The following is a 9,493-nucleotide window of genomic DNA, read 5'->3' as shown; positions in this document are numbered from 1 at the left end:
AACACTTTCACAGACTGCTTCCAAGCACAATGAGCCGATGCGAAGCAAGAAAGTCCGCGTGGTGTGAAACCATTTGCAGTGATGCAATCCGTGCTGGAATTTTGGGAAGCTAAGCCATAAAAAAGGAGATCTGGTGAGTAAATGGTGTGCAAGGAACTTCAGGAGACATTTGATTCGCCAAGACTGGAAATGAAGAAGTTTTACCCCCCCCCCCCCCTTTTTTTTTCTTCCTCTTTCTTCATTGTTCTCTCAGAACCGTTTTCTCGCCTTTCTGGCGGGACTGAGTGAATGTCAGTCAGCTCATAATCCCTTGGGCAGCATATTCATTCCGCCGAGGACATCAGGAAAACGGCGAGGGGCTCGTCATCCCCCCCCCCCCCCCTTGTGCCTCTCTCCCTGTGAATAATTAATGAGACCGACTCCAAAGGCGAAGCCCTAGAGAGAAAGCAGCTTCAGACGGTTCTGCTTCCTCTTTATCGCGCAGCTTTATGGCCGTCGGGTCACTTAAAGAGGCCCAGAATGCAGGTTAAGAAAACAAAGAAGCTAGCAGAAATGAAAACGACTTTCGAGACTACGTTATTTATTTACCAACCTCTAAGAGAAAGTTGAAGATAAAGAGAACCCCAATAGGGACGTTCAATAAAGCTACGGTATACCCAGAGAAAGCATATGCACTGAGAGGAGAAGAAATGCGCGTGTTCTCATGTTTGTTTGTCTTTTTCATAGCCACGACTCCTGTTGATTTGTCTCTATTATTCAGAAACCATTTTTTTATTCATGTAGTGTGCTGAAGCTAACGCATCATGATGTAAACTAAAAGAAGGCAATTTAACGGGAAGGACATTGCTATAACAAACCGTAGATAACATCTTTAATGTAAAGGGAAGGACATTGTTATAACAAACCGTAGATAACATATTTAATGTGGTCGCCAAGAAATAAACACGCAAGCGATAAACATATCCTTTGTTTACGGTTTAAGCGGGGAGCTATACTCTGAGGCGCCACTGTGAGAGATAAGCGTGATTCTTTGGTAAGCGCCTCTTTTTTTTTTACTTTTTCGTAAGTGCATCGCAGAGGCGAGATAAGAACGCCAAGAATATCGATTATTTGCCGAAACAACATCAGAACAGACGTTTACTGCTCTCGGATTCGGGGCGTAATTGCCCGGCATGCGTGTCGTGAGGAGAAGTGCTGCTGTTTGTTCTCTGATAAAGAAAGGAAATGAGATGCCTGCAGTACAATTTGTCCGTTTTTTTTTTCCCTCTCTGTAGAGCAAGGAATGGGCGTATAGTTATCTGCGGCACGGCACTTAATTAGTGCATAATAAAAAATATTTCACTGTATCTGGAGCCATTGTACTCACAATAATTCGTATTTGCTTTCGCGGAGATATGTCAGCCTTGCATTATGCATGTAGTACACAAGCCTAATGTTACCGCGTACCTCTGGCATCTTTGCGCGGTGGAGTTCCATGTCGGCAACCAAGCGGGAAAATTTTTTTCCATACAGGGTGGGCTCCATAAAGCAAATAGTTATGAGAAAGCGAGCCTTAGAATGAAAGTTATGGGTTTATGGGGGCCGGTTTAACTTCCGAAAGCGACTGAGGCTATGAAGGACGCCGTAGTGAAGGGCTCCGGAAATTCCGACCACCTGGGGTTCTTTAACGTGCACTGACATCGCACAGTACACGGGCCTCTAGAATTTCGCCTCCATCGAAATTCGACCGCCGCGGCCGGGATCGAACCCGCTTCTTTGAGAATGATAATTAATCGTATTTATCTTTTACATGCAGTTACAATGTACCGAAATGCACACAGACCCACAAAACAAGAAATTATTGCGGCGAGCAGCGATAATCAGTGTCTATATTTGTAAATTAGTCAATAATCATAAATCGCAGTCCCCATGCACGTTACCGAAGTGATGAAAACCATGGACCGTGCACAGAAAAGGAGATAGCACGAACCGCGGTCATGACAGGCGATATATAACCACCAAAAAATTCGGAAACAAATCGTGAAAGTGAAATATTATCCACAAGTTTGGGAGCACGCCGTCATCGTTGTAACTACCTCTGTTTCGAAACTAAATGCATAAACAGGCGAACGCAAAGCGGGGGCAATGACAGGTGTTGAACGTCGCGAACCGCGTGAAACAAAACAGTAAACATGTTTCGAACACGTTTTATCGCCGAGGAAGGGAAATCAAGCGATACAAGCCCTCCCTATTCACACCACTCATAGCCGTGCTCCCCGCGCTTTCCGCGCGTATTGCCCCCTTCTTTGCTTCGCCCTCCCCCAACCGCACGGGTACAAACCACGATGGGGCAAGAGAGCGACGGCTGCAGCGCCAGATGGCGTTCGAGCGCGAAAAAATGGCGAGCGCTGGTTGGTTGAGCCCTGTCACCTCCTCTCTCGTTCGGCGGAGAGGAGGGTGCGTCGCGTGCCGGTCGCGCGCGCGCGCTTCGACAAAGCCCGCCCGCCGGACGTCCACTGTTCGCGAAACAGTAGTGGCCGTGCGGCAGCGCAGAGCGCATGAATCCACGCCAGCGCTTGACGCCGCGATTGCTTTCTCGGTGCTGCCTTCGCTACACCGGCCCCGCGACGGCGCGTGCTTTGGAGTTACTCCGTCATGAATGAGCCCGTGAAGAGGAGCTATCTGCCGGCTGTGCACAAGGTGAGTGAGTCTCTGGGGACGATCTTTGCTGTGACAAATTTTGCCTCTGATGCTGCCATCTCCTGGCCACTGGTGAGCAACGCAGTGACTATTTTGACAAGCTCTTGTATCTGGTCATCTTTCTTTAATAAGAACCTCTGGGAGGAGAAATTTGTTTTGTTAGCTGTTGCTCAGAGAGTCACATTTCTTTAATTCATTTGCACTTTTTTTTTGTTGCCTCATGCGCATAACTTGCTACGACGTCAGGCAAGAATTTTCAAAGCTTGGGAATTTTTTTTTTAAGTTGCTTCGCTCCAGACCTGTGTATACCGCCACCAGTAGTTCCGTCGAACGCGCGCAACCCGATGCCCGTGGGCGTAAAGTTCAAAACGTCTTTTCTTTGTGAGCTGTTTAGTGTAATTTACAAGAGGTGGCTCTTACACGTGACGAATATCAACCGTGATTATGGTCTTTCAAGAGATCTGGATTGTGTTTCACCGGGCGTTCTGTCGTAAATGATAAGGCTGTTAAGCGTGAACTTATCTTCGGGTCATCGATGGGCTTTCACGCAAATTTTGAAGTTCCCGTTGTTGAGGAAAATTTGTTATGAATGTAGCGTGGTGCAGCTGTAACGAAGAAAAATAAACTGAACTGAGAGGCTGCTTGGAACGCATCTGAATTCAGACATGCCTTTAAGAACGGGCAACCAGTGCCAGGTTACTACAGTTTTATGTCTCTTGTGCGTCTGTAATCTCGCACGCAGCTCAAAGACGTGGCTTCACCGCATTTTCCTGAAAACACCGAGTCCTGACTCTGCACTTAATAGATCATACAAGCGTGGTTGTATAGCTCATGCACCTTTCATGTACTGCTGTTGCTAGTTGCTGGAAATTCATAATTTCTTTAAAGATGACAAAAGTCGTCAAAAGCTTTGAAATACGTGTCAAATGCCGGGTAAACAGCCTAAGGAATTTTGTTCCTCAAATCACTTTCTTTTCATCCATGCTTTAGGGTCTCTCTAAAATGAACAGAAAAAGCGACAAAGTGGTTATACAACGAGATGCCTAAATTGCAGATGAGTGTGCACTTCCTATAGTTGGCAGACATAAGTAGCCATCTGCGCAATCATAGCCTTGCTTTATATACTTAAATAAACCACGCGCTCATTACTTGCTCAACAAACGCGTCAGTGAGCGCTATAGCGTGAATTCAGAAAGAAAGACTTTGTTTAATGACAGCAAGCTCCGCAACATAATCTCTTCAAAGCAAAGGCGAAGATCATTAGCCACGTTCCCTTCTAAACTTCTCCAAACTCTGAGGCCTCTTGATGGCATAGACTTTTGCGTGGTCCCGGTCTGACAACGACATCTGTTGAGAACTTGGCTTGCCGTGACGCCTGTTTTTAAGGCATATATGTTTCGTAACGGCCGACGGTTCGCCAATAAATGTCACAAATGGTGATTTTCTATTGTGGTGCTGAGTTCGCATGGCAGATTTCTTGCACGCAACTCTTTTCAAAATGAACGCTCACAGTTCAAGGTCGCCGATGTGATGCGTAGAAAAAAAATGAATTTTTGAAATGTTAAGACCACGGTTCACTGCGGTTTAGATTTAGGAAAATCGTTTGGTTTTCAGGACCTCATGTTCGGGCAAAACAACATCCTAGGCGCCCTTCTAAACGACGGGGGAAAAAACGAATTTGGCGCTCATCACTTATACCAATGCTGAAGCGCTGTTCTCTTTTTATTTCCCCTCGCGATTTCCTGTGTATCCTGCTTGGCTTTCAACTAACAATGGCTAAGGATGAGATCTTACAAGTTGCTTCGGTACTAGCGATGCTTAGTGCGCTCAGCTTTCGAGAATTTAAGCTCCACATTCTTTTTTTTTTTATGTTTCAGCACAGTTGGCAGCATTTCTTAACTTTACATATTCCAGTAGGGGCGAACAGCTTAGCAAATTGGTATGAATCCTGGCACACCAACAGTGCGAAAATCCGAAGAACCAGAAAAAGGGACGCCCCTATTTTTCTGCTGCTTCGTTTTTTCGCGCCTGTACGCGGATTCACCTACTCTCCAAGCGAGTACACACGCAGACAAACGTTTTTTTTTTTTTTCCTCTGATAGGGCTTCGACCAAAGACTGCCGCGGTCTCAAGTCGATAGAGTAATCAACGATCAACTCGCTAATAATTAGAGCTCCGTCCTTTCCACCACGACGTCAGCCACTCCGAAAACCACAGAGGCTCTATTTTTTTCCCCTTTCATTTTCTTTTTTTTCTCCTGCGGTCGTGTCCCGGATGGCGGATAACGACGTCCTGCGCTGTCGTGTGTCGGTCCCGCGTGTATAGACAAGCTGACTTTTCTAGGTCAGCTGCGGGCCGGCTGCGGACGCCATGGACTCCACAAATCAGCGCTACCGACACCCGGCCAGCTCGACGCGAGGGACGTGACCCGCCGGTCTTGCCGCGGCAAAACCCGAGGGGGGGGGGGGGGGGGGGGGGGGTGACTGCAGGCGGTTCGTGTCACACGCACCGAGTCACGTCGAACCGCGGCTGCGATGCACACGACTAATCCTTAATTGCTTCGGCACTCACGTGCATCTGACGTCGACTTCGGGGCGTGCTTCCTGCGCGGGTTCATGGCCTGCGGTTGCTTGAAATTAGTCGGCCGCTCTGCCTGCCCTTAACGCCCCCCGCCCCTTCCCCGCTGTCGTTGTTCGTGAAATTTGTGAGAACCCTGGGGCTGCGGGAGTAGTTGTCTTCGGCACTGGGTAGTTTAGGATTCTAGACGCAAGTGTGCCTCATCTCTGCATATGCGACATCTGTCGTCTCGTCAGGAAAGCCGAGCGAAGTGAATAGTTATCCGCGTGACACAAGTAAGCGCATGAGATGTCGTTAAGAGGACGCTGCGTTCTTAGTGTCTGGTCGCCGCAGTCTTCGAACCGTAGTGTGGTGCTTCAATGATGGCTGCGGTGCCACGATGTAGCATATGTTGTACTGATTATCTGTAGGTGACGGCTGCCACCGCGCCGTCAAAAAAGGGTAGCAAAGGGATTCCCTCTTCACTCGACCGCGGCGGCTGCGTTTTTATGGAGGAAAAACGGTAAGGCGCCCGTGTGCTGTGCGATGTCAGTGCACGTTAAAGATCCCCAGGTGGTCGAAATTATTCCGGAGCCCTCCACTACGGCACCTCTTTCTTCCTTTCTTCTTTCACTCTCTCCTTTATGTCTTCCCTTACGGCGCGGTTCAGGTGTCCAACGATATATGAGACAGATACTGCGCCATTTCCGTTCCCCCAAAAAACAATTATTATTATTATTATTCCCTCTTCCGGTCTCAGTCTACTTTTCTATGCTGAGCTTATACTATCTGTCCATTGCTGATTATGCAGCTCTGGATTGTCTTGGCTTCAGGTGGTGTTGATGACCGATGAGCTTTGTTGTGTGCGCAGCACTATGAATGAAAGAAAGCCGATTCACACACACACACACACACACACACACACACACACACACACACACACACACACACACACACACACACACACACACACACACACACACACACACACACACACACACACACACACACACAAAAAGAATGACCTCCTCCGCAGTCAACTGAGGCGAGAATGAAAGCGGTCAGTCCCGTATTTCATCACAGCGCAAGTATCGATAAAAGAACGACGGAGGGGAGCATTTGCCGTCATTGCGCGTCAGGTGCTGCCTGGAACGAAACAGCTTCCACTTATATCGACGTCGGCTGGAGGCTGATGAGGTCCGTCATCAGCCGCAATGGCGCATGTCGCAACGCGAGAAGAAAACAAAGCACGGAGTTCTTCCCACTGGTGCTCGATGGGATGGTCGGCAAACAGTGGCGATGTAAGGCAGCTCGCCAGTGACTGCCGCGGTTGCAACAGCCGAGAAAGACAGCTAGGAAGGAACACAGTGTGGGCCTCGTTTGATGATGGCCTGCAGGTCTAGCTAAGCAGACCGACAGATTGTGGCACGTATTTGCGCATGTCGCTGCCGACAGCGGTCTCGTCTGGTGTGAACGGCGTTACTTCTTTAAGGGGCGCAGTATTTGCGGATACAAATTTTATAGCATCGGTCTAAAACACAACGTGCTGCAATTCAGCAGGATTGTTCGTCTGAGACCTGACGGGGTGGCTAATGGGGCTAGTTTATAGCTCAGTTTACATTACAGGAGCGCAAAATAAATAAAAAAAATGAACAGGCAGTGCAGCCAAAGTTGAAAAATAGCACAGAGAATAGATGCATCAGTCCGAGAATGGGCGCACCATCCTTCTCGTTATCAGGAAAGGAACTACTTCTGAGTGCACCTTGGTTACTGCTTTTTCTTTTCGTTTGCCTTAGAGTGTTCTTTGGATTTTGGTATATTGCTACTGACTTTGTCACGCTGCAAACTTGACATCTCGTGTGTAAAACGGGCGTGGCTTTGAACGAGAAAGTCGGAAGTATCGCAACCCCTTTGTCCACACCCTTCGATATCATACTGACTCCTTTTCTGCGTCGAACGAACGGTGTATGCTTCGAAAAATGGTGTAGGCGGTTTTATACGTTGACTGATTTGAGGTGGGAATATCGGAACTGTACGGCTGTACTTGAAATGCGAATCAATGTAGTTCATTTAGTGCACGTATATATCTGAGCAATATGTCTGAACAATCCCTCTGGAGTCGTTTCAACATTGCTCAGTTGTTTCTCAACATCGCCAATGAAAGCGCGAAGCTCCTGGTTAACGTTTAGCGTGCGCTTCATTAGTCGATGAAAATGGGTCTTGACTGCGTCACTGGGCCCCGCCGCGGTGGCTCAGTGGTTAGGGCGCTCGACTACTGATCCGGAGTTCCCGGGTTCGAACCCGACCGCGGCGGCTGCGTTTTTATGGAGGAAAAAACGCTAAGGCGCCCGTGTGCTGTGCGATGTCAGTGCACGTTAAAGATCCCCAGGTGGTCGAAATTATTCCGGAGCCCTCCACTACGGCACCTCTCTCTTCCTTTCTTCTTTCACTCCCTCCTTTACCCTTCCCTTACGGCGCGGTTCAGGTGTCCAACGATGTATGAGACAGATACTGTGCCATTTCCTTTCCCCCAAAACCAATTATTATTATTATTACTGCGTCACTGGAGAAAGGGACTGTTTCACATGCACGATATATCCTTCCTCCTCCGATTTTCGTTAAGCCTCCTTTTCTCGTTGCTCCTTTAATAACATTTGCGCAGAGGTTTCTTCGCGTTACGTGGAGTTGACGCTTTAAAAAAAAAAATTCCCAAATCTACCTCTCCGCATAGAGAGGTCGTTTATCAGCCGATGCACTCAACTTCGCCAGATATCAGCGTACGGCGCCATACTCGCAAAAAAACATCACGCGAGGCACTGTCGTGGCGGCCACAGGACACTGCGCGAGCAGCTGCCCAACTCGGCCAAGTCGTAAATCAGCGTCCTCCTGACGGAACGAGCTTATCCACTTAGCCGGACCGACGACAGCGAACGCCCCTTGTGTTGTTGCTCTTCTTCTCGGTGACCGTGGCGTCAGATTCATCTTCCGCGATGTTTTTGCGTTCTCCGGGTCTTGGAACATTCGAAGCGGTTCAAGAAAGTGTCACAGCGTCTTGGAGATAAGGCGGTCGGAATGAAGTGCAGCATTGAAGGCTGCGGAAACGAAAAATCAAGATTTAAAGCTCAGCATCCGCTGGCGCCTGCCGCCGGTAAAACTGTATATGAGCTGTAATAAAAGCGTTTACGATGGAGCTACAAAACTGCATGCTGTGCAAAGTGCGGTGAAAACGGGAAGCCCGCCATTTAACCAGTCTGTTATTTCTGTCCTTCTGCGCAACGGTGGTAACTTCAGTATGACGACGTGGTTAGCGCAGCATGCACTTCTCTGGTCCCGTTTTTTTTTTTTTTTTTTGCAATAAAACAAGGGAGGAATTTATATAGAGGGAGAAACTGGCGGGAGTGGTGTCATATTTAATGGAGGGGAGCTTTGCAGCACTTTCGGATTGATAGACTCGCCATGCAAACAGGGAAGATATCCTTTACTCTTTTACCTCGCTTTTGGAAGAGGGGGGGGGGGGGGGGGGGGGGGCTAGGATGGAAACGTTTGCTCGCGCATTGCAGCCCATGTCCGACCTTGCCATATATACTGTGATACAGATGTCCTGGCATTGCCCTACATTTCAGCCATAATGATGTTCCCGTGCATACTGAAATGGCCCGCTCTTTTTACGGCCTATCGTTGGCAAAGGTCCGCTCCATTCGGGCGCCGTGAATTATGCCTGCACAAATAGAGGAAATGGTTCGCGATATCATGGCAGCAGCACTTAGCGAAAGTGCAGACGCAATGATTAAACAGAGGCTGTGTGTGTGTTCTGTTAAGTGAATTATCGGTTCGATATAACGAACAACCCTTTTAAGGCCTCTCCGAATATTCAACAACAAAACGATGATGACAATGACAATAATTTGTGGTGAGTACAATAATTATGATAACGATGACAGTGCTGATGTAATTATGATCATAAACGGAATCCCTTGCGCTGCAATCTATAAGCAAATAATACGGCGGTGCACGTAACTACGTAGAACCTGACGAGCGCTCCGGAAAGCGCACAGCCGCAGAGGGACTCGAAAACAAGGGAATCTGTTCCGTTGAAACAAGCGAAAGAAGGAAGAAAGAAAACGAAGTGAGGACGACACATGTGATGCGGCAGCGCCTTGCGAGCTAGGAGCTGCACCTCGTTGCGAGTCCGACCGCCGGCGCCTTTACACAATCCAGCAGCTGCTCTGGCGGTAGCAGCGGTGGTGCGTGGCGGCGT

At 48.4% G+C, this 9,493-nt stretch overlaps 1 pseudogene across 1 annotated transcript in view; it reads left to right on the top strand.

Annotated features, from left to right (window-relative positions):
- Window positions 1–2,461: 2,461 nt before the first annotated feature.
- LOC144128946 (sodium/potassium-transporting ATPase subunit beta-1-like) overlaps window positions 2,462–9,493 on the top strand; it is a 49,521-nt pseudogene continuing 42,489 nt past the window's right edge. The window contains exon 1 of the transcript XR_013313843.1: window positions 2,462–2,679. The product of XR_013313843.1 is annotated as a sodium/potassium-transporting ATPase subunit beta-1-like (transcript). The remainder of the gene's footprint in view (window positions 2,680–9,493) is intronic.

Source organism: Amblyomma americanum, chromosome 4, assembly GCF_052857255.1.
Source record: "Amblyomma americanum isolate KBUSLIRL-KWMA chromosome 4, ASM5285725v1, whole genome shotgun sequence".
Taxonomy (NCBI): Eukaryota; Metazoa; Arthropoda; class Arachnida; order Ixodida; family Ixodidae; genus Amblyomma; species Amblyomma americanum.
This window is presented reverse-complemented; position numbering and strand designations above follow the sequence as displayed.